This window comes from Piliocolobus tephrosceles, chromosome 8, assembly GCF_002776525.5.
Source record: "Piliocolobus tephrosceles isolate RC106 chromosome 8, ASM277652v3, whole genome shotgun sequence".
NCBI classification, from domain to species: domain Eukaryota; kingdom Metazoa; phylum Chordata; class Mammalia; order Primates; family Cercopithecidae; genus Piliocolobus; species Piliocolobus tephrosceles.
In genome coordinates this window covers 33,497,996-33,520,376 of record NC_045441.1, presented here as the reverse complement: position 1 = coordinate 33,520,376, position 22,381 = coordinate 33,497,996, and the positions used below count along the sequence as shown (strand labels likewise).

General features: G+C 47.4%; 1 long non-coding RNA gene and 1 other non-coding gene across 3 annotated transcripts; both read left to right on the top strand.

Annotated features, from left to right (window-relative positions):
- Positions 1 to 1,768: 1,768 nt before the first annotated feature.
- On the top strand, positions 1,769 to 20,390 carry LOC116418888. Of its 2 annotated transcripts, XR_004229089.1 has the most exons (6): positions 1,769 to 1,783; positions 16,528 to 16,908; positions 17,324 to 17,400; positions 18,965 to 19,034; positions 19,351 to 19,574; positions 20,099 to 20,390. It is a non-coding gene; the product is annotated as an uncharacterized LOC116418888 (long non-coding RNA). The 2 variants fall into 2 exon arrangements; XR_004229088.1 differs by lacking the exon at positions 1,769 to 1,783 and having other exon boundaries at positions 16,419 to 16,908.
- On the top strand, positions 17,900 to 18,032 carry LOC111552323. The gene has a single exon (XR_002734605.1). It is a non-coding gene; the product is annotated as a small nucleolar RNA SNORA9 (small nucleolar RNA).
- Positions 20,391 to 22,381: the final 1,991 nt, after the last annotated feature.

Here is a 22,381-nt window from a genome sequence, read left to right as displayed (position 1 = left end):
AGATAGAGTTTGGTTTCCACCTATAGGAGAGAGGAAGGCAATGGGAAATCCCCAATCCAAAATACCTAGAGACACCCCTTTAGGGTGTCTTCTAACCAATCTCAAAACTTTACAATTAGAACAAGATCTTAAACGAAAGCGACTAATTTTCCTCTCCACGGTGGCATGGCCACAATACAAGTTAGATAATCAGTCTCAATGGCCACCAGAAGGAACCCTTGACTATAATGTTTTACTTGATTTGTCTAATTTCTGCCAAAGGCTAGGAAAGTGGTCAGAAATCAATTATGTCCAAGGCTTTTAGGACTTGCGCTCTCGCCCGGACCTATGTGCCCAATGTTCAATGGCCCAGGTCTTGTTAGCAAAAACCCAGCCCTCGGCCCCCACCTCAGCAACTGAGGAGGACTCCACCTCCATTTCAGATGGGGCCAAGGGCGGGCGACCTCCCTCCTGACCTTCCAACCCCTCCCCTCCCTATGGACCTCCCACCGCCCCTCCCGACGCCCCTCCCTCAGCCACTCCCCTTATCCCTCCCTATGCACTTCCCACCGCCCCTCTCGACACTCGTCCCTCAGCAATCACTCCTCTCACCTCTCCCATTGCAGCCCATACCCATTCAAAGACTACTATACCAAACCTTACAAATCAGCCTTCTACTAACCAACCTAACACTGTCTCCCCTACCAATCTACTGGCCCCCCTCCAAGAGGTCGCTGGAGCCCAAGGACTAGTTAGAGTCCATGTCCCTTTTTTCTTAGCAGATCTTTCCAAGATTGCAAAACGGCTCGGCGATTTCTCTGCTAACCCCACCCTATATTCCAAGGAGTTTCAATACCTATGTCAGGCATATGATCTAACCTAGCATGACTTACAGGTCATTTTGTCCTGCTCCCTTAACCAAGAGGAAAGAGAGTGTATTCTTGCAGCCGCCAGGTAACATGCGGATCAATGGCATTTAACTGACGCCACCGTCCTGTTAGGAGAGATGGCTGTCCTGTCCATAGAACCAGATTGGGACTACCAACCACAGCAGCCTGGCCGCCGTAGAAGGGACATTATGATTCAATGTCTCTTGGCCGGTATGCAGGCAGCCTCTAACAAAGTGGTAAATTTTGATAAATTAAGGGAAATTATCCAATACCCAGATGAGAACCCGGCTTCCTTCCTAAATTGTCTTACAGAGGCACTAGCCAATTTACCCAGCTAGACCCCACCTCCCCAGCTGGGGCAGCTGTCCTAGCCTCCTATTTTATTTCCCAGTACTTAGTAAAATTAGCCTTCAAAGTTTTTAACTCCAGAGAAGCAGCAGCTGAGGCCGCAGAGCTAGACAAGGAGAAAAGAAGGGCTGCACTTCAGGCACAAGCTTTAGTGGCTGCCCTCCAACCAGCGTTGCCCACTCTGCCAGCAGGGAACACACAGGGCAAGTCTCCTAAGGGCTCCTGCTATAAATGCGGAGACCCAGGACACTAGGCAAACCAGTGTCCCCAGGTCAAGCCGGCCACTCCATCTCGTCCATGCTTTACGTGTGGCACCACCGGGCATTAGGCAAAACAGTGTTCAAATCCTCGCCTGCCTACCATGCCATGGCCAACCTGCCAACAGGAAGGACACTGGAAGTCTGATTGCCCCGCCAGAAGGGCAGGCATTGCATCTCAACGTGGTGCCTCTCCTCGAGGGTCAAGAGGCTCCTTCCAGCTCCTACACCTGGATGACAACTGATGGTGCCCACACTCGGAGACCCCGGCCACCCTCGCCGAGCCTAGGGTAACTCTACAGGTAGCGGGTAAGCCAATTTCTTTTCTCATCAATACAGAGGCTACCTATTCTGTTTTGTCAACCTATGGAGGTCCTAGCCAGCCAGCCACTATCTCAGTAGTTGAGGTAGACGGTAAACCATCTAACCCTCGCCAGAACTCAATGTTAAACTGTTGCCTGGACTATGCATGTTTTGCCCACTCTTTCCTCATCATGCTCTCATGTCCCACCCCCCTCTTAGGACGAGACATCTTAACCAACCTCTCCATAGAGACATGTCAATCATGGGTAACCCTACTTCCCCTTGCCCTTACCAGACTATGGGCGACACCTAGAAGCCCTACAGGCCTTACGCCTAAGTCGAAGGGCCCATACGCAGTAATTCTTACCACTTCTACAGCAGCCAAGCTTTTAGGTCACAGTTCCTAGGTCCATTTTACCCAGTTGAAGAGAGCCCAGCCCCCTCAGGCTAAGTGGCAGTCCACCCAACTGTTGCCCACCCGTCTAAAAATAACCAAGATAGAAACAAGCTAGATGAGCCACACCCTCCTCAAATTTTCCTGTTTCCTCACTATTCTTCATCTTAACTGACTTTTCCCTCACAAACCCCATAGATACCCTCCTCCCCGACCCATCCCCCAACCAGTAGGTCTCCCGACTTTTTACTCTCATAGAAGACCTAGCTTGGCAGGGTGCCCTTTGTGATTTCAGCAATGTTGAACTTACTCTCTACACTTTTGCCACCATTATTATGGTTCACTCTAATCCCCCTAGTTACTCCTACTAATCCTAACTTTGTATCGAAACTTTCTATAACTGAAACCTGGTCTACAGACAACCAGGTACACTCAGTCATGCAGGGCACTGCAGAATGTCCCCCCCAGGGCTGTCAATCTGCCCTCTCCCTAAACTTTTCCCTAAGTTCCATCACTGGAGGCCTCCCGGCCATATGTTTCTTATATGACCAAACAGAATATAATTGTAAGAACTGCTGGCAAGAAACCAACCTCGGGTGTCCATACAATTACTGCAAAATCCATCCTTTGTACGACTTCTTTTTTTTTTTTTTTTTTTTGAGACGGAGTCTCGCTCTGTCACCCAGGCTGGAGTGCAGTGGCCGGATCTCAGCTCACTGCAAGCTCCGCCTCCTGGGTTCACGCCATTCTCCTGCCTCAGCCTCCCGAGTAGCTGGGACTACAGGCGCCCGCTAACACGCCCGGCTAATTTTTTGTATTTTAGTAGAGACGGGGTTTCACCGTGTTAGCCAGGATGGTCTCGATCTCCTGACCTTGTGATCCGCCCGTCTCGGCCTCCCAAAGTGCTGGGATTACAGGCTTGAGCCACCGCGCCCGGCCTCTTTGTATGACTTCTTTGCACAATCCCAACATAAAAATATGTTTCAAAGCCCTTCGCCAGGAACATACAGTCTTATTATTAATGATCCCTGGGACCCTCGGTAGGCCCAGGGAGTAAAAGGTGGACTATATGCATCATTTTCTTCCTCATATCCCACTGCAACCATCCAGGTAAAGAGAATATACGTTCAGCAAGTACAACTCCCTAACGGTGTACAGACCCTACAAAATTTAACCTCAGCTGTAAAATCTCATGAACAAAAAAAATACAGAAGCTGTTAAGCCCCCCAAGCCCCCCTAACAATGAGGACCCATTCTTATGGCTAACACTTATTCGCCAAGGACTTGACTTAACCCAGGCTGCCGGAGTAAGAAACCTTTCCCAATGCTTCCTTTGCGCTGCACTCAGAAAAGCTCCCTTAGTGGCAGTCCCTCTACCAGCCGCTTTCAATATCACCACCGACTCTACCAGCTCCTCTCAAGCAACATCCTTGCCTCAAGTCCCACTATACTGTAATCCACAGAGTCAAACCCTTCCTTGTTGCTACTCAACTCCCAACTCTTCATGGTGTAATCACACCCAAGCTCCCAAAGGGAATCCAGGCGGCCCCCGTTGGCAGCTACTTCTGGTGTAACCAAACTTTATCTAAAACTCTTAACCCCACCTCCATCACCCAATCCCTTTGCGTTCTGGTGTCTTTAGTGCCTAGCTTAACCCTATATAGCGAAGGGGAATTGTCCGAACTAGCTTCCCAGCTTACCACTCCCAGCAATAAAATCCAAAAGTGGGCCATTTTTCTTCCCTTAGTCATCGGGGTTTCCCTAGCATCATCCCTAATAGCCTCAGGACTTAGGACAGGGGCACTTGTCCACTCATTTCAGTCCACACGGGCTCTCTCCACTCAGGTCCAGGAAGCCATAGAGGCTTCAGCTGAAAGCCTGGCCTCTTTACAGCATCAGATTACCTCAGTGGCCCAGGCAGCAGCACAAAATAGGCGAGCATTAGACCTTCTTACTGCCGAAAAAGGAGGAACATGCCTTTTCCTAGGAGAAGAGTGTTGCTATTATATAAACGAATCAGGCCTGGTTGACACCAACATCCAAACATTAAACAAAATCAAAAAGGAGCTTCAACAATTTAACGCCCCCTTAACCCCCGGACCACCAGTATGGCTGCTGCCTGTAGTACAGCAGATGCTTCCATTCCTAATTCCCATACTAATCCTCTGTCTTATGTTATGTCTTGCTCCCATTCTAATAAAATTTCTCCGAGCCAGGGTCCAAGAAATCACCTGAGTCACCTTCAATCAAATGCTCCTGCATCCCTACACCCAACTGCCAACCTCAGACCCTAACTATGCCCCTTAACAGCAGGAAGCAGCCAGACAGACAACGGCACCCAAATTCTTATAATCAATAAGAGGTTGGACTGTTTAGGTGAGGGAGAAGGGACAAAATGGAGGAAGGTGAACAAGATGGAGCGGTACCTTTTGTTTCTGGGTTCTTCATCACCAATTTACCCGCGCGCGGGAAAATGCAGATCAACTGAGCATGCGCCGCATGACCTCAATCTGAGGAAACTGCAACTTACCCGGCCACGCCTATGGAGACACCCCATCACGCCCTTATCCCGCCCACTGCCCTCCCCCTTCCAGTACCAATGCATAAAAGTCCGCCGCGGGCAGAAGCCCGAGTGACTTCTTTGGCCCCCGCATTCGTGGACCAGAGAACCTCACCCAGGAGCGACAGCGCGACTTCCCCGGCCCCATACCTGAGGACCGGAGAACCTCGCCTGAGAGAGTGTGCATATTTGCAATAAAGGGCTGCCACTTTCTTATGTACTTTGGCCTCATGTTTAATTACTTAGCTCTCCTAAATTAAGTTACATTAAATTAAATTAAGACACATACCTGGCTAATTTTTGTATTTTTAGTAGAGATGGGGTTTCACCATGTTGCCCAGGTTGGTCTCCAACTCCTGACCTCAAGCGACCCACCTGCCTCAGCCTCCCAAAGTGCAGGGATTACACATGAGACCCACCGTGCCCAACCCCTAATAATTCTTTCTTTTTCCCCAAGACAGAGTCTTGCTCTATCACCCAGGCTAGAGTGCAGTGGTGCGAGCTCAGCTTACCGCAACCTCTGCCTCCGGGTTCAAGCAAATCTCCTGCCTCAGCCTCCCGAGTAGCTGGGATTACACCTGCCCGCCACCACACCCAGCCAATTTTTGTGTTTTTAGTAGAGACAGCGTTTCACCATGTTGGCCAGGCTGGTCTCAAACTCCCAACTTCATGATCTGCCCACCTCAGCCTCCCAAAGTGCTAGCATTACAGGTGTAAGCCACCAAGCCTGGCCTAATAATTCTTTATATTAAACTTTTCTTTACTGTGTTTCTGTCTCCTGACTGGGCCTATTTTATACTGATACAAAAGAAATACTTGGTCTCTAGACTTCTCCAAAGTCATGAGTATTCCTTTCTCTGCAAGATGAAGCAGAGATCGTGGAAACACCCTTTCAATCTGCCTTCTGCAATAATCCAGCTTGCCACATTTACACACGAAAATGATGTGGTGCATCTGGTTGTCATTATTCTCCCACCATTCATAGAACCAGGACCTGATATTTAAAGTCTTCCACAGTCTTCCACAAATGCATATTTATCACTCCATAATACAGTAAACAACACTACTAAAACTTCACTTAGCCTAATTCTGGATGTGCTGACTTCCTCAAGCTGTTCTTATCCATCAGAATACCTTTGCCCTGTCTTTGCATACACGGGTTCATGCTTCAAGTAAAAATCCACTGGCTAATGATCAGATGGTGGTAACTGGGAATAAAGACAATAAAATGAGAAAAGCAAAAATGCTGTTAATTCGGAGCTTGCCATAACAAGGGAATCAGCCACCATCATTTGCATTTGGATGAGACTCAATGTCAGGCAGAGGAGTGGGTAAGCTTTATAGTGAAAAAAGGGAAGCCTCCAGGGATGTCCTCATTTGAGGCTGTTGGCCTGGGGAAGCAAGAAGCAGGGCATCCCAAGTGATTGGTTAGGGGCACATATTTGTCTTTCTCTGGTTGATCCTAAGTTGGAAGCAGGGCCGAAAACTAGGAAAGCTGCCAGTTATTTTTTTATTGACAAATAATTTTTTGTTTCTTTTCTATTTTTTGAGACAGGTCTCACTCTGTCCTTCAGGCTAGAGTGCAGTGATGCAGTCATGGCTCACTGAAGCCTCAACCTACTGGGCTCAAGCAATCCTCCCACCTCAGCCTCCCAAGTAGCTGGGACTACAAGTACACATCACCAAGCCTAGCTAATTTTAGTATATTTTTGTTGAGACAAGGTCACACTATGTTGCCCAGGCTGGTCTCAAACTCCTAGGCTCAAGCGATCCTCCCTCCTCTGCCTCCCAATGTGCTGGGATTATAGGCATGAGCCATTGCACCCAGCTAACACATAATAATTGTACATAGTTATGAGGTACATGTGATTTTTGTGTGTGTGTGAGATGGACTCTCACTCTGTTGCCCAGGCTGGAGTGCAGTGGCACGATTTCAGCTCACTGCAACCTCTGCCTCCCAGGTTCAAGCAATTCTCCTGCCTCAGCTTCCCAAGTAGTTGGGATTACAGGCATGCACCACCACACCAGGCAAATTTTTTGTTTGGTTTTTTGAGACGGAGTCTTACTCTGTTGTCCAGGCTGTAGTGCAATGGCACAGTCTCAACTCACTGCAACATCCACCCCCCAGTTTCAAGAATCAAGCGATTCTCCTGCCTCTGGAGTAGCTGGAATTACAGGCGCCCACTACCACGCCCAGCTAATTTGTGTATTTTTAGTAGAGACAGGGTTTCGCCATGTTGCCCAGGCTGGTCTTGAACTCCTGGCCTCATGTGATCTGCCCACCTCAGCCTCCCAAAGTGCTGGGATTACAGGCATGAGCCACTGCACCTGGCCAAAATGCATGTGATATTTTGATACATGCATATGATGTGTAATAATAAAATCAGTGTATTCAGGATATTCGTGACCTGAACACTTACTTCTTTGTGTTGGGGACATTTCAAATCTCAGCTATTTTGAAATATACCGTACATTGTTGTTAACTATAGTCACCTTATTCTGCTATGGAACATTAGAATTTAGGCTGGGTGCAGTGGCTCAAACCTGTAATCCTAGCACTTGGAGAGGCTAAGCTGGGAAGATCACTTGAACCCAGGAGTTGGAGACCAGCCTGGGCAATATAGTGAGATCCTGTTTCTACAAAAAATACAACAATTAGCTGGGCAGAGTGGTGTGCATCTGTGGTCCCAGCTACTCAGGGGGCTGAAGTGGGGTCCTTGAGCCCAGGAGGTCGAGGCTGCAGTGAGCTGTCATTGCACCACTGCACTCCAACCTGGGCAACAAACAAGATCTGTCTCACACACACATACCACACATTAGAAATTATTCCTTCTATTTAGTTGTATTTAGTTGTATGTTTGTGACCAACCTCTCTTCAGCCCCCTACTTTCCCCCAACACACACCCTTCCCAGCCTCTGGTGTGTACCATCCCAGTCTCCATCTCAATGAGATGAACATTTGTTTAGCTCCCACATATGAGTGAGTAAACGCAATACTTGTCTTTGTTTTTTTGTCTTAAAAAAAAAATTATGGGGATGAGGTCACTATGTTGCCCAGGCTGGTCTCCAACTCCTAGGCTCAAGCCATCCTCCCACCTCAGCCTCCCAAGTATTGGGATTACAGGCTTACATAACGACCTCTAGCTCTATTTATGTCGCTGCAAATGACATTTTCATTTTTTTTCCTATGGCCAAATAGTATTCTATTGTGTATATATACTAACTTTTTTTTTACATGGGGTCTCACTCTGTCACCCAGGCTGGAGTGCAGTGGTATAATAACTGCTCACTGCAGCCTTGATCTCACAGACTCAAGAGCTCCTCCCACCACACCTCAGCCTCCCCAGTAGCTGGAACCACAGGTGCCTGCTATCACACCTGGCTGTTTTTTTTTACTTTTTGTAGAGATGAGGGCTCTATGTTGCCCAGGCTGGTCTCAATCCTCATGCCTCAGCTTCCCAAAGTGCTGAGATAATAGGCTTGAGCCACCATGCCCAGCCTTATTTTCTGTCTTTTGTTTATTTATTTTATTATTTATTTTTTGTTTAGAGACAGGGTTTCCCTCTGTTACCCAGACTGGAGTGCAGTAGTGTGATCATAGCTCACTGCAGCCTTGAACTCCTGGGCTCAATGGATCCTCCCACCTCAGCCTCCTAAGTAGCTGGGACTGCAGGTGCGCCACTATTCTCAACTCTTATTTTTTGCCTTTTTGATAATAGCCATTCTAAATGCGGTGAAATAGTATCTCATTGTGGTTTTGATTTGCATTTCCCTGATGATTATGATATTGAGTATTTTTTTATATATACCTGTTGGTCATTTGTACGTCTTCTTTTGAGAAATGTCTATACAGATTCTTCGTCCACTTTTTCATGGGATTATTTGTGGTTTTTTGCTGTCAAGTTGTTTGAGTTCCTTGTATATTCTGGATATTAGTCCCTTGCCGAATAAATAGTTTGCAAATATTTTCTCCCATTCTACAGGTTGTCTTTTCACTCAGTCGATTGTTTCCATTGCTGTGCAGAAGCTTTTTAGTTTCACTTAATATAGTCCCATTTGTCTATTTTTGGTTTTGTTGCCTATGCTTTTGAAATTTTAGCCATAAAATCTTTGCCTGGATCAACGTCTTGAAGCATTTCCCCTATGTTTTCTTCTAGTAGTTTTGTAGTTTCAGGTTTTATGTTTAAGTCTTTAATCCATTTTGAGTTGATTTTTGTACCTGTGAGAGAAAGGGTGCCAGTTACTAATTAAGTCCTGGCCTTTTGGGGCTGTTACAAAAGTTACTCCTGGATTATCACTAGAGATAACACCTGGCTTCCTGGAAGTATGACTTATAGCAGGCTTGTTTCCTGGGCTGGTTGCTGCAGACAACAAATTGGTTTCCTGAGGAGGTTGCTGCAGGTTGTAGGTCAGAGTTCTAGTAGTACAAATGGTCCAGCCATTGTCTATTTGTATATTCAGTCTCTCATAACTGACACCAATGAGACAATTATAACATAAAACAATCTTTTCTTTCTCTCCAGGTCACACCTTGGCTGTAAAGTGTCCTAACAGCCACCTACTTCTGATTACTGCTTTCTTACCAATAACCTCCCCAGCCTGTTTTGTAGCTCCTACATCTTGAACAAAAGCGAATGAGGTACCCAATTACTAAACTGCCCACACTTCATGAAAGCAACTTTATAACCATGATACTCACTTCCCCTTCTCCCCTCTTCAGAATTACTCAGTGCCAGCCCAAACCTTACAAAATCCCCTTCCTATTCCCTCATGATGAGAAGCAGCCCTTCTTCCTCTGGGGTGCTCTCCCTGGTCATGGTAGGTTAGTAAACCCAAATCTTTTTGCCCAGCTAATTTTTGTATTTTAGTAGAGATGGGGTTTCACCATATTGGCCAGGATGGTCTCGATCTCTTGACCTCGTGATCTGCCTGCTTCAGCCTCCCAAAGTGCTGGGATTACAGGTGTGAGCCACCACACCTGGCTTAAACCCAAGTCTTTTAGATTGCTGGTGAATTTGGTTGTTGAGCTTTGTGACCCAGCTCAATAATCACATCTTTCACTACATTTCTGGATGCAATTTTTCCCTCCTCCAGTTTCCAGGTAACCTTATCTGTATGTCTGTGATGCTAGAGTTAACGATGTTTAGGACATTTCCTCTACTAGAATAAGCTCCTTTGGAGGTACGGACTGTGTGGGAGTCCTCCTTGTATCTGAGAGAAACTCTAATAAGGGAAATTATGTACACCGAGCCAGACTGAGGTGGAGAGGCACTGGCAACATTACCTGAACATAGCTTCTCATAGATGCTTCCTAGCTAGGCCCTTGAGTTTTCAGAAAGCCCCTAAACACTGAAAATTTACACTTAATTGGCCTATTCAAAGATAGTGTTCCAAGATTTGCATTTTTGCTAGATTTCGGCCAATTTTTTTTTTTTTTTTTTTTTTTGAGAAAGGGTCTCACTCTGTCACCCAGGCTAGAATGTAGTGGAACCATCTCAACTCACTGCACCCTCAACCTCCCAGGCTCCAGCTATCCTCCCACCTCAGCCTCCCAAGTAGCTGGGACTACAGATGTACGCCACCACACTGGCTAATTTTTGGATTTTTTGTAGAGACAGGGTTTCACCATGTTGCCCAGGCTGGTCTTGAATGCATGGACTCAAGCAATCCATGTGTCTTGGCCTTCCAAAGTGCTAAAACAGGCATGAGCTTTTTTTTTTTCTTTCTTTCTTTTTCTTTTTTTTTTTTTTTGAGACAAGAATCTTGCTCTATCACCTAGGCTGGAGTGCAGTGGTGTGATCTTAGCTCACCGCAACCTCCACCTCCTAGGTTCAAGCGACTCCTGCCTCAGCCTCCTGAGTAGCTGGGATTACAGGCATGTGCCACCACACCCAGCCAATTTTTGTATTTTTAGTAGAGACAGGGTTTCACCATGTTGGCCAGGTTGGTCTCGAACTCCTGACCTCAGGTGATCCAGCAGCCTCGGCCTCCCAGAGTATCGTGATCACAGGTGTGAGCCACTGTGACCAACCAACCAGCCAATTTTTTTAAGTGAATCTTTTCACTGTTCTTGAAGCTGACTGCATTTTATTTCTTATTGTGCCTCTCAAGTCATCTGTCCTTGAGTCTATCAATTGTCTCCCTCATACGAGAACTGACTGACTTGCAAATAACTAACTAGATGTCTCTGAGTTATTCTTTTATTTATTTATTTATTTTTTTGAGACACAGTCTTGCTCTGTGGCCCAGCCTGGAGTGCGGTAGCACTATCTTGGCTCACTGCAACCTCCACCTCCTGGGTTCAAGCGATTCTTCTGCCTCAGCCTCCCAAGTAGCTGGGACTACAGGTATGTGCCACCACGCCCAGCTAATTTTTGTGTTTTTCGTAGAGACGGGTTTCACCATATTGGCCTGGCTGGTCTCAAACTCCTGACCCCATTTGTGATCCACCCACCTTGGCATCCCAAAGTGTTGGGATTACAGGCGTGAACCACCACACCTGGCCTTCTCTTGAGTTATTCTTTGATGTATGACATGCAACACTTCGACTGTTGTGCATGTGATAAAACCATATAGACTTCATTAGTGAAGGAAAGACACTTTAGAGTTGATTAGAGTGAATTATCAGTGAATTTTAATATCCAGTTTCCAGGCCTATAAATCATGAAGGGCCAAATCAACTCTGGATCAGAATGACCCCTCAGAAATACAGCCACACTGTGTGGCCCCCAATGGAAGCAACCTTGCAAGTTCCACTTTGACATCTTATTAGCTAACACTGTTTATTCTTCTAGAGCCAAATTGCTAATTTTCTTTTCAGGCATACATATGTAGGAGACCAGAATATGCCACCCCAAAATATGCCTTGTTGGCATGAGGATTATTTTGAGCTGATAATTTTGAGAAACAGAAGCTATGAAAACAGCATAAGCTACCCTTTGAAAGATAAATTTAGTCTTAGAAGAAATCGCTTACACTCTTCATAAGGGTGTTTCCCTCTCTGTACCAGGAAGAGAAAGATGACTCTAAATCACCAGAGACCCTTATCAGTGGAGAAGGCAGCAATTTGTTTTCTGTGCTCCTTTGTGTCTTTTTCCCAAAACTGGCCTTCCTCACTCCCTTATTTGTTTTTAGCTGAAGATGGTACTTAAATCTGAATTCTAAGCCACTCCTTTGAGAATTACTCATTTTCTTGGGCATCTCACATGTATATGCAAAGTATACATGTTAATATAGCTCCATTTGTTTTTCTCTTATTAATCTTTTGGGCTGGGCATGGTGGCTCCCGCCTGTAATCCCAACATTGTGGGAGGCCGAGGCAAGAGGATTGCTTGAACCCAGGAGCTGGAGATCAGCCTGGGCAACATGACAGGACCCCATCTCTACAAAATTAAAAATTAAAAAATTAGGGCCAGGTGCAGTGGCTCACGCTTGTAATCCTAGCACTTTGGGAAGCTGAGGCAGGTGGATCACGAGGTCAAGAGTTCAAGACCAGCCTGGCCAAGATGGTGAAACTCTGCCTCAACTAAAAATACAAAAATTAGCCAGGCATGGTGACAGGTGCCTGTAATCCTAGCTACTGAGGTGGCTGAGGCAGGAGAATTGCATGAACCCAGGAGGCAGAAGTTGCAGTGAGCCGAGATTGCACCACTGCACTCCAGCCTGGGCGACAGGGCAAGATTCTGTCTCAGAAAAATAAATAAACAAACAAATAAATAGCCAGGTGTGGTGGCAAGCTCCTGTGGTCCCAGCTATTTGGGAGGCTGAGGTGGGAGGATCACTTGATCCTGGGGGTGTGGAGGTTGCAGTGAGCCATGATAGCACCACGGTGCTCTAGCCTGGGAGACACAGTGAGATCCTGTTTCAAAAAAAAAAATCTATCTTTTGTTACAAGGGCTCTAGCTGAGAATTTAGAAGGGTAGCAAGAAAATTCATCTTTCCTTCCCTAAATATGCTACTGATAGAGAAAGGAGACAGCCAAATGCCATCCAGGTCATTATGCACAGGGGGCTTGCCTAAACATGCCTATGGTGAAAAATTCCGTCCCTTAACACATGTGTAGTAAGGGAAACAAATCAGCGTGGAGTGGCTCAGACTAGGGGCCCACATGTGCACTGGGGGAATGGGGTGGAGCCACCAGGTATTCACACTTTATGCAGGGGAGGAGCTGGACCTCTTCAGCTCCGGTGTGGTGGCCTGGTATTCAATCTGTGGAGTGGGAGACTGTTGGCAGGACTGCCTCTTTGCTAAGGGCTTTCTTTTCACTTAATAAATTCTGACCCTTCAATGTGTCCACGTTCCTAATTTTTCCTGATTGGAAGACAAGAACCCAGATTTTAGCTGAACTAAAGAAAAATATCCTGCGTCACTACTTGGCCTGGAAGAACAATGGAATTACTCATTTGAGATGTGGGTTTGAAGAAAGTTATTTTTAGTATTCTGATAAGCAGTTAAAATACTGCTGTCATGTTTCTCTCTTTGTGCCAGTCTCATGTAGTTTCCCAGCATAATCACATTAAACTGATTATGTGATTTTTGTGTTGGCATCCTTTCTAATTAGTTTTTTTTGTTTTTTTGTTTTATTTTTGTTTTTGTTCTTGAGACGGGGTCTTGGTCTGTCACCTCAGCTGGAATGCATTGGCACGATCACAGCTCATTGTGGCCTCAACCTCTGGGGCTCAAGTAATCTACCCACCACCTCAGCCTCCTCAGCAGCTGGGACTATCAGCGGATGCCACCATGACTAGCTAATTTTTTAAGCTTTTCGTAGAGATGGGTTTTGTGATGTTGCCCAAGCTGGTCTTGAACTCCTGGGCTAAAGCGATCCTCCTGTCTGGGCCTCCTGAAGTGCTGGGATTACAGGCCACCACGTCTGGCCTCTAATTACTTTGATAATAAGTAAGCATCTCCCCTTCTCTTTTCTTTTTGAGACAGAGTCTCACTCTGTTGCCTAGGCTGGAGTGCAATGGCACAATCTCGGCTCACTGCAACCTCCGCCTCCCGGGTTCAAGCAATTCGCCTGCCTCAGCCTCCCAAGTAGCTGGGATCACAGGTGTGTGCTACCACACGGGGCTAATTTTTTGTATTTTTAGTACAGATGGGGTTTCACCATGTTCGTCGCCCTGCTCTTGAACTCCTGACCTCAGGTGAACCACCAGCCTTGGCCTCCCAAAGTGCTGGGATTACAGGCATGAGCCACCACGCCTGGCTCATTTCTGGCTGTTTCTGAGCCGGAGTCTCACTCTGTCACCCAGGCTGGAATACAGTGGTGCCATCTCAGCTCACTGCCACCTCCGCCTCCTGAGTTCAAGCCATTCCCCTGCCTCAGCCTCCTGAGTAGCTGGGACCACAGGCATGCACTACCACACCTGGCTAATTTTTGTATTTTCAGTTAGAGAAGGGGTTTCACCATGTTGGCTAGGTTGGTCTTGAACTCCTGACCTCAGGTGATCCTCCCACCTCAGCCTCCCAAAGTGCTGGGATTACAGGCGTGAGCCACCACGCCCAGCCGCATCCCCTCTTCTCTAGTGAATTTTTTGGGGTTATCACTCTGTTAAAAAGCACTTCTCTTTCAGTTCCTTAGGAGAGCCCACTTTCTTCAGTAACACACATTCTCTGGCTCTTCGTAACTATTTACTTTCCCAGTTCTCTTTCATCTTGAAACCACCATTGCAAAATTATAACTGAAACAGTGACAGGGATCTGACCGAACCAACTCCATCTTGCTTCTAACTTCCAAGCTGTCCTTGTTCATTCCTGAGTGTAGGCTGAATTAACCTTGGGAAAAACTTATAGTTTAAAAGAAAGACAGTAATAGCCCTTTGCCAAAACAAACCCGATCTTGCCTGGGACCAGACTGCCTTTGTAGTGGTAACAAATTAGCCAAAAGATTAGAAATTATGGTTTAGGAGTCATGCAGCTGGAGGCTACAAGATTCTGACCCTCCCCAAATTGCTCCTGGGGATAACATCACTGAAGTCTAAGATCAGTGCTTGAGATATTTTGCAGACCTTGCACTGGATGGATCAGCTGGCACCACCCAGATCAATAAACTGGCTCATCAGATCTTGTGGCCCCCACCCAGGAACTGACTCAAGCACAAGACAGCTTCAACTCCCTGTGATTTCATCTCTGAACCGATCAACACTCCTGACTCATTGGCTGCCGCCCACCCTCCAAATTATCCTTAAAACCTGTGACCTCCAAATACTTGGGGAGACTGATTTGAGTAATAAAAAAAAAGTCCCAGTTTCCTGCACAGCTGGCTCTGCATGAATTATTCTTTCTCTATTGCAATTCCCCTGTCTTGATAAATGGGTTCAGCCTAGGCAGTAGGCAAGGTGAACTTGTTGGGCCATTACAATCTCATAGCGGAGTGGCAGAATGGACAGACCAGAGAACCCTGTGCTAGGACAATCTGCACCAGGCCCTGGCTGTTGTAGGAGGTCTTGAACAAACCATTTAACTTGTTTGGGTGAGCCGTAGTTTCCATGTTAGTAATCTGGAAGTAATAGTTCTGCCTTATCTGTCCATTAGGGTTTTGACATTTAGTGAAGTATGGAATTTGTATACTGTAAGGTGACTGAATGTATTTAGTAGGTGCTATACGTAAAATACAAGTTTCAAGCACTGCTCTGCTTTTACTTACAGAACCACGTTCACTTTTCTAGCCTGAACATTCAAGACCCTTGAACACATAGTCCTTATCTCCCGCTCCTCACTGAGACCCTTCCAGAACACTACAAACTGTAATACTTAGCTGTATCACCAGCAAACCATGTCCTTCCCAATTTCAGGACCTTTCAATGTGCTTTCCTCTGCCTGGGGGTGGGTGGGGGGTGGACGGCAGTTTCCTCCCAACCCATGAAACCTCTCCACAAACGTAGAAGAGACAGAAAACCATTATTGAATAAGTATTAAACCAGATTGTGATGCCGTACATCACATGCAACCTGCTAAAGGCAACATAAAGACAGAAACTCACTTTTTGTATACAGCTAAGTAGAGATAGCCCATCACGTTATGTAGGTTTTGCAATTTGGAGTCAGGTGACAAGTTAAGGCTTTGTCCTCCTAAGAAACTGGACTCTGGGCCCTTTCGTCCCTTAACAATTACATTTCTTTCTTTCCTTTTCTTTTCGTTTGTTTGTTTTTGAGAGGGAGTCTCACTGTCTCCCAGCTGGAGTGCAGTGGCGCCATCTCGGCTCACTGCAACCTCCGCCTCCCGGGTTCAAGCGATTCTCCTGCCTCAGCCTCCTGAGTAGCTGGGACTACAGGCACGCTTCACCATGCCCAGCTAATTTTTGTACTTTTAGTAGGGACAGGGTTTCACCATGTTGGCCAGGATGGTCTCGATCTCTTGACCTTGTGATCCGCCCGCCTCTGCCTCCCAAAGTGTTGGGATTGCAGGCGGGAGTCACCGCACCCAGCCAACAATTACACTTAAAGGAGATGGCTCCCAAGAAACATTTCTGAGTTGAGCCTAGCCATAGAAGAAAAAGACGAGTACATTTGGAAACGAGAGATGCTGAAATTTTGAAAGAAAAAGGGAGGGGGGATGGTTTCTCGTCCCTTATTTTCCGCAGGGAAAATCAAACCCTATGTATAATTTGTATTTGCCCTTCCACCTGCATCATCTTTCCCACCGGCAGGCTCCTGTTCATTCCCAAGGCTCCACATCCACTTCGTGCTTGGATTCCGCCCGGCCCCTCCTGTGCGGCCGCATCAGGAAGGCACCACCCATTAGGGGCTCAACGCTCCCCTCCAGGCCATGCAGTCAGGCCTCCGTCCTTTTCAGCTTCAGGGGCAGATTACGTAACTCCAGCCTTCTGGTCACTAAAGGAGGGTAACAGAGGGCGGTCGAGAGACTCCGCTGACGCCTCAGGACGCAGCGCGGTCGAGCCCCAGGACCCTAAACTCTACGGCCCAGCGCACCCCACCAAGCGAGCGCCCCCGGCAGCGTGACGTAATCTGCCCCAAACGCTGTGGCCCGGACCGCGCACGGCTTCGGGGCGGGACTATCGGTGACGTAGAGGTGCGCGGCGCAGCGCGCGGCGTCAGTCTTGGCTGGCGGCGACTGTACTCCGTACTCCGTACTCGCCGCGGCGCGGTCTTCTGCAGCATAGTCATCCACCGCAATCTTGGGCCTCGCGTGTTGCCTGACCATTCCTGAGCCCAGGTAGGGGTCCTGGGGGATCGGGTCGAGTGGCGGGCGGCGTGGGAGGCTGGGCCGCAGTGAGTGGGGGCACTGGTGGTTCTTGGAGCCCAAGCCTTCACTACACGTGCTACTTCCTCGCAAGAGGGTGTTGAGCGCGTTCGGAACATTTTCCCCGGAGGAGACTCGGGGGTTACGTGATAAGTAACCTCGTGCTTCTCTTTCAGCAGAGAAATGGGGCTTCTCCTGCATGACCTGGGTGGACCCCAGTGGGCGGTATGAGACGTGTGGTCTGGAGGGACCTCACCGGAAGGCGTGGGGTGGCGTGTAGACCTGCCTCAAGAGAGGCTGTAGAGTGGGCCAGGCGTTGCATGGAGCTAGAGCTGAATAATGGTTCAGAGGCATAAGCTGGAGCTAACTGCATTTTGTTCCCTTCTAGGTGGGAGCCTTGGCTGAGGTGATGGTCTCAAAGTGGAAGAGCTTACTGTCACAGCAACTGTTTGGCAAGATACCCCGGTAAATCACGTTGCAGAGACCCCAACTCTGCCTTCCTGGAACTAGGCCTGCGTTTTCTCTGAACCATTATTTCATGGGGAAAATGAAATCTACTTCATGTGTCCTGGCTTACTGGTTCAGAAGTGATTTCTGAGCCGTAAGATACATGAGAGAAAAATAAAGGGGAAAAGGCTGCATTTATATTAACTACATGATGATAAGGATGTTTCTGGTCACAGTGAAGAGCCATGCTAGAATTGTAGTGTCATAGAATAATGTGGAAGTTTAGTTCGTGTTGTCTGATCTATTTAATAAGTTTATCTCTTCCAAGATACCTTCTCTTCTTCCTTAGTCAGAAATGATCTTTCCCTGAGAGCCATCAGTAGCTCTGGGCTCCTGGAACCAAGTTCAGGTGCCTAATTGAACCCTGTTCTCTTCCCACAGCCTCCAGCAGGGACTGGTGCTTAGTGAGAGTGGGCTGCCAGATTCCTTGAGTGTGGGGGATTTGGGTGAATGAGGGTAGCAAGCCTCCAGCGTGCTTGGGTCTGCGGTGACTCTATGCATTCCTTCAGTGCTTGCTAGAACAGTTTTGAAACGGTTTGAGGCCTTGCCCTGCTCCATCCAGAGCAAGGTTATAGAAATTTCAGACAATGACTTGCTCCATCCTGGATCTGGTGTCTTGTATGGAGCTGGGCCTTGTATAGATCTGCCCCATCTAATGTGGCAGCCACTTGGTATGCATGATTAAATTAAATTTAATTTTCACACTAGCCACATTTCAGGTGGTCAGTAGCCACAGGTGGCCAGTGGCTACCATATTGGGCCGCACAGATTAGAGGGCATTTCTGTCACTGTGGAAGTTGTTTTTGACGATGCTGGTGTGAAAGGTAAAGGGAATTCTGAGTGTTTGCTATGCTCCAGGCTCAGTACAAATTTTATTTTATTATACACTTAAAAGTCTTATAAAAGTTGAGGATGAAGCCAAGAGAGGTAGTAAGGGTAGGAGTTGAAACAGTGGAGAGGAGTAACAGGGAAGAGTCCTGCCCTGAGAGACTCATGAACAGGATATTTACAAGGCAAAGCAAAGAGAACCAAAGTCTCAGTTCTGCAGGGGGGCTGAGTGCCCCAGGAGCTAGTGGAGGGTGAGGTCAATGTGTACTCATCTTAAAGGAAAAACTCATGGAAGAGGAAGGTGCTAATGTTGAACACCTATTTTGCGCCAAACCTCTTAATTCTTGTTTTAAATATTTGAGGTATCACCATGAGGTTGTGTTTAAGTTAGTACACATGAGGAGCCCAAGATCAGAATTATGTGTCCAGGGTTGCCCAGCCACAAACCAGCAGATCAGGGTTTGATGCCAGGCCTCTATAATCCTGCAGCCTGAGTGGAATATAGAAGCCGATGGGAAGGAGATAGATACCTTCAAGTTCTTGTCTTGGTGTTAGGTGTGTTAAAGAATTGACTGGGATGGGAAGAGTGTTGCTGGCTTGGGCATAGCACAAGCAGCACAGCTCCTGTGTTCCTTTGGGTGGTGGGGTCGCCTCTCTTAAAGGTAGAGGCTTCCAGCTGATTCTGTCTTTTCAGGCCAGGAACAGTTGCTGAACACCCCAGGCCTGCTGAGGTCCCTCCTTGAGTTTCATGTTCAAGCAATCTTGTGAGTAAAGCACTGGCTACCCCTTTTCCTTATTATCTTTTCAATGATGTTTGTGCAGCAGACAGCCTTGGAACATACGAGGTAGTACCTTCTTCCAGAGCAGAGAGCAGGCATTCTTGCTGTGCGTTGTGAAAGGGTAGAGTCCTGCGCTCCTTTCCTGTAGTAGTCCAATGGCCTAAGCAGGTGCCTCTGACTTCCCTATGAGAACTGGGGCTTGGGAGGGTGGTAGAAAATGCTGATGCTCTGGCTATTGCTATTGCTTTGAATAATCAATGGTCCCTTGTCGCTAATCGAGGAATTTTGTATTTTCTACCAGTGTCCATGAAACTGGGAGGTGACCTTGTTAGCTGCCAGTTCCTGACAGCCACCTCTCACCAGTGGCTCCACTCTGTGTCCCTGACCCAGCACATGGCACAAGAGTATCTGCCATCCCTCGGTGTTTCTACAGCAGCAATCCCGAGATGCTGGAGCTAGAGGGGACCTGACCTGAGAGAAGATACCTTCAGTGGCTGCTAGGCTGTTCTTGGAACCTGTGCAGGGGTAAGTGTGCAGGAAGGTCTGACCTAGCAAGTCACTTCACTCCTGTTTTATTTAGAATCACCTGGCTAAGAAAAAGTTCAAAAACCATCACCTTATTTTGACCTTCCCATTGTATTGTATTGTAAGTCAGGTGATTGAATCCCAGAAAGGTTCATTGTCTTTGAGCTCACAAGACTATTTTGGGACAAACAGTTGTCTAGTGTTTGGACTTATGAACCCTGATTCTTGGGGGTGGTATTTTACTGCTTTTGTGATTTGGTTTCAACATATATAGTCTTTTCTCTGGAGTAACCTTAGGTCAGTGGCCAGTGTTTCAGCCCCTGGAAAGGGCATGGGCTGCCACTGAGGTTGGTCACAGGCCTCTCAGCTCAAGGTGGGAGTGGGTTCAGGAGTTGGTAAGTAGGGTTCAGTTCTGTTGTTGCCGCTGATGGCAATAGGGGTTTGTAATAATCCCTAGTTGTGTCAATTATGTCACTTAATTTTCACAACAGGTCTGTGAAGTGTTTCTCATCTCATTTTTACAGATGAGGCCTGCCTGTGTTAATACATCTGCTGATGAGTGGACTGAATTTGAATGCAAGTCTTGGCACCTTAATTGAGCAAGTTTGAAACCTTGTTTACTGCCCTTCTGGAAGGAGTCAGGAATTTCCAGTTCTGGGCCTGGGCTGTGGGTCTGACAGATCTCTGGCCCTAGGTTTGGGTGCCAGGTTGTCTGCTTCCAGAATGAGAAGCTTTGCTGTGCACCAGGACCTGGGCCCTTCTGGTATCTCCTGAATGAAAAACAAGGGCCATTTAATAAATATGGATTTAAATATGTGATTTAGTCCTGCCTCTTCTTTCCATAAGCAAAGATAAGGAAAACCCTGTGTCTTCTTGAAGGAGTTGTCAGCTAAGTCCAAGGGATCCCCAAATATTTCACCATTCTCAATGCTCATGCTTGTAGATAGCCACTTGGAACTCTGATCACCTTATGTGCATGTGCCACCAGTTTCAACTGACCAGCGGCAAACTGCCGTGAGAGTTCACAAGCCAAGGCCAATTCTGAATTCTGCAGTGGGGTGGTGGTGGTGGTGCACAAAGACACTGTCATCAGGAGCTTTACCTTGAGATCCTGAGTGGTTTCCAGGAACATTTGATGGTTGGCTCCATAAGACATTCTGTCTATTCAGATAGTCTTAGGTATTCGCCTAAGCATTCAAACAAGTTACGGAAGTAATACCCTTAATATGTGTGATGTGCCCCAGGTTGGTGTTGGTGATGTTGTCAAGGAATGTTGCAGCAGGCCAAGGCCTGACAAATAGAGCCATTAAAGTACCAGTGATTTTTTTTGTTTGTTTTTGTTTTAATCCGAGACGGAGTCTGTTGTCCAGGCTGGAGTGCAGTGGCATGATCTCAGCTCATTGCAACATTTGCCTCCCAGATCAAGTGATTCTCCTGCCTCAGCCTCCCAAGTGGCTAGGATTATAGGCGCCCACCTCCATGCCCAGCTAGTTTTGTATTTTTAGTAGAGACAGGGTTTCACCATCTTGGCCAGGCTGGTCTTGGAACTCCTGACCTCGTGCTCCACCCACCTCGGCCTCCCAAAGTGCTAGGCTTACAGGCGTGAGCCACCGTGCCCAGCACTTTTTTTTTTTTTTTTTGAGATGAAGTCTTGCTCTGTCACCCAGGCTAGAGTGCAGTGGCATGATCTCAGCTCACTATAACCTCCGCCTCCTGGGTTCAAGCGATTCTCCTGTCCCAACCTATCAAGTAGCTGGGATTATAGGCGTATGCCACCATGCCTAGCTAATTTTTGTATTTTTAGTAGAGATGGGGTTTTACCATGTTGGTCAGGCTGGTCTCAAACTCCTGACCTCAGGTGATCCACCTGCCTTGGCCTCCCAAAGTGCTGGGATTATAGGCGTGAGCCACCACACCTGGCCTCCAGTGACTTACATTCAATTTACTACTGACAGTGAATGGAAAAGCACCCAAAGGGGCCTGCAACAGGAGGCACAGCGTCTACCCTTGTTGAGGAGCCAATTCCAGACTGCAGCTGAGCAGATTGTCTAGTCTGCAGCTATACCACGGAGGGAGTAAGGTATGAACCGGAAGCCTCACATCCCTGCTTACAAAAAAAATCCCAGGAGACAGCAATTCCTGATAGCCTCCCAGAGGGATGGAATGGGGAGTGGAGCTGGCCTTATGGCAGCGCCTCCCAGGCCTCCACCCTCAGTTCCAGGAGGCTCAGTTGAGCTGTGTGGCCTGTGGCCTCTGAGAGTATGTGCCTTGGTAGAGCCATTCCCCTACAACTAGCCCAATGGTAGCACCTCAGATGAGGTAAAAAATTTTTAAATACACCGGGCGCGGTGGCTCAAGCCTGTAATCCCAGCACTTTGGGAGGCCGAGACGGGCGGATCACGAGGTCAGGAGATTGAGACCATCCTGGCTAACACGGTGAAACCCCGTCTCTACTAAAAAATACAAAAAGCTAGCCGGGCGAGGTGGTGGGCGCCTATACTCCCAGCTACTCGGGAGCCTGAGGCAGGAGAATGGCGTGAACCCGGGAGGCGGAGCTTGCAGTGAGCTGAGATCTAGCCACTGCACTCCAGCCCGGGCAACAGAGCAAGACTCCGCCTCAAAAAAAAAAAAAAAAAAATGTAAATACAAATACTAAGTTATGGTACAGTTGTGTAGAGCTGAAAAAGCAACTCCCCTGAAAGGGGACATTTTTCTGGGGCTGGGGATTTGCTGCAAAGTCAGCACCAACAGAGCAAGCCTGGGATTTGAAGATTGCATCGTGGAGGGTGAGGGCCAAGGGGACTGTA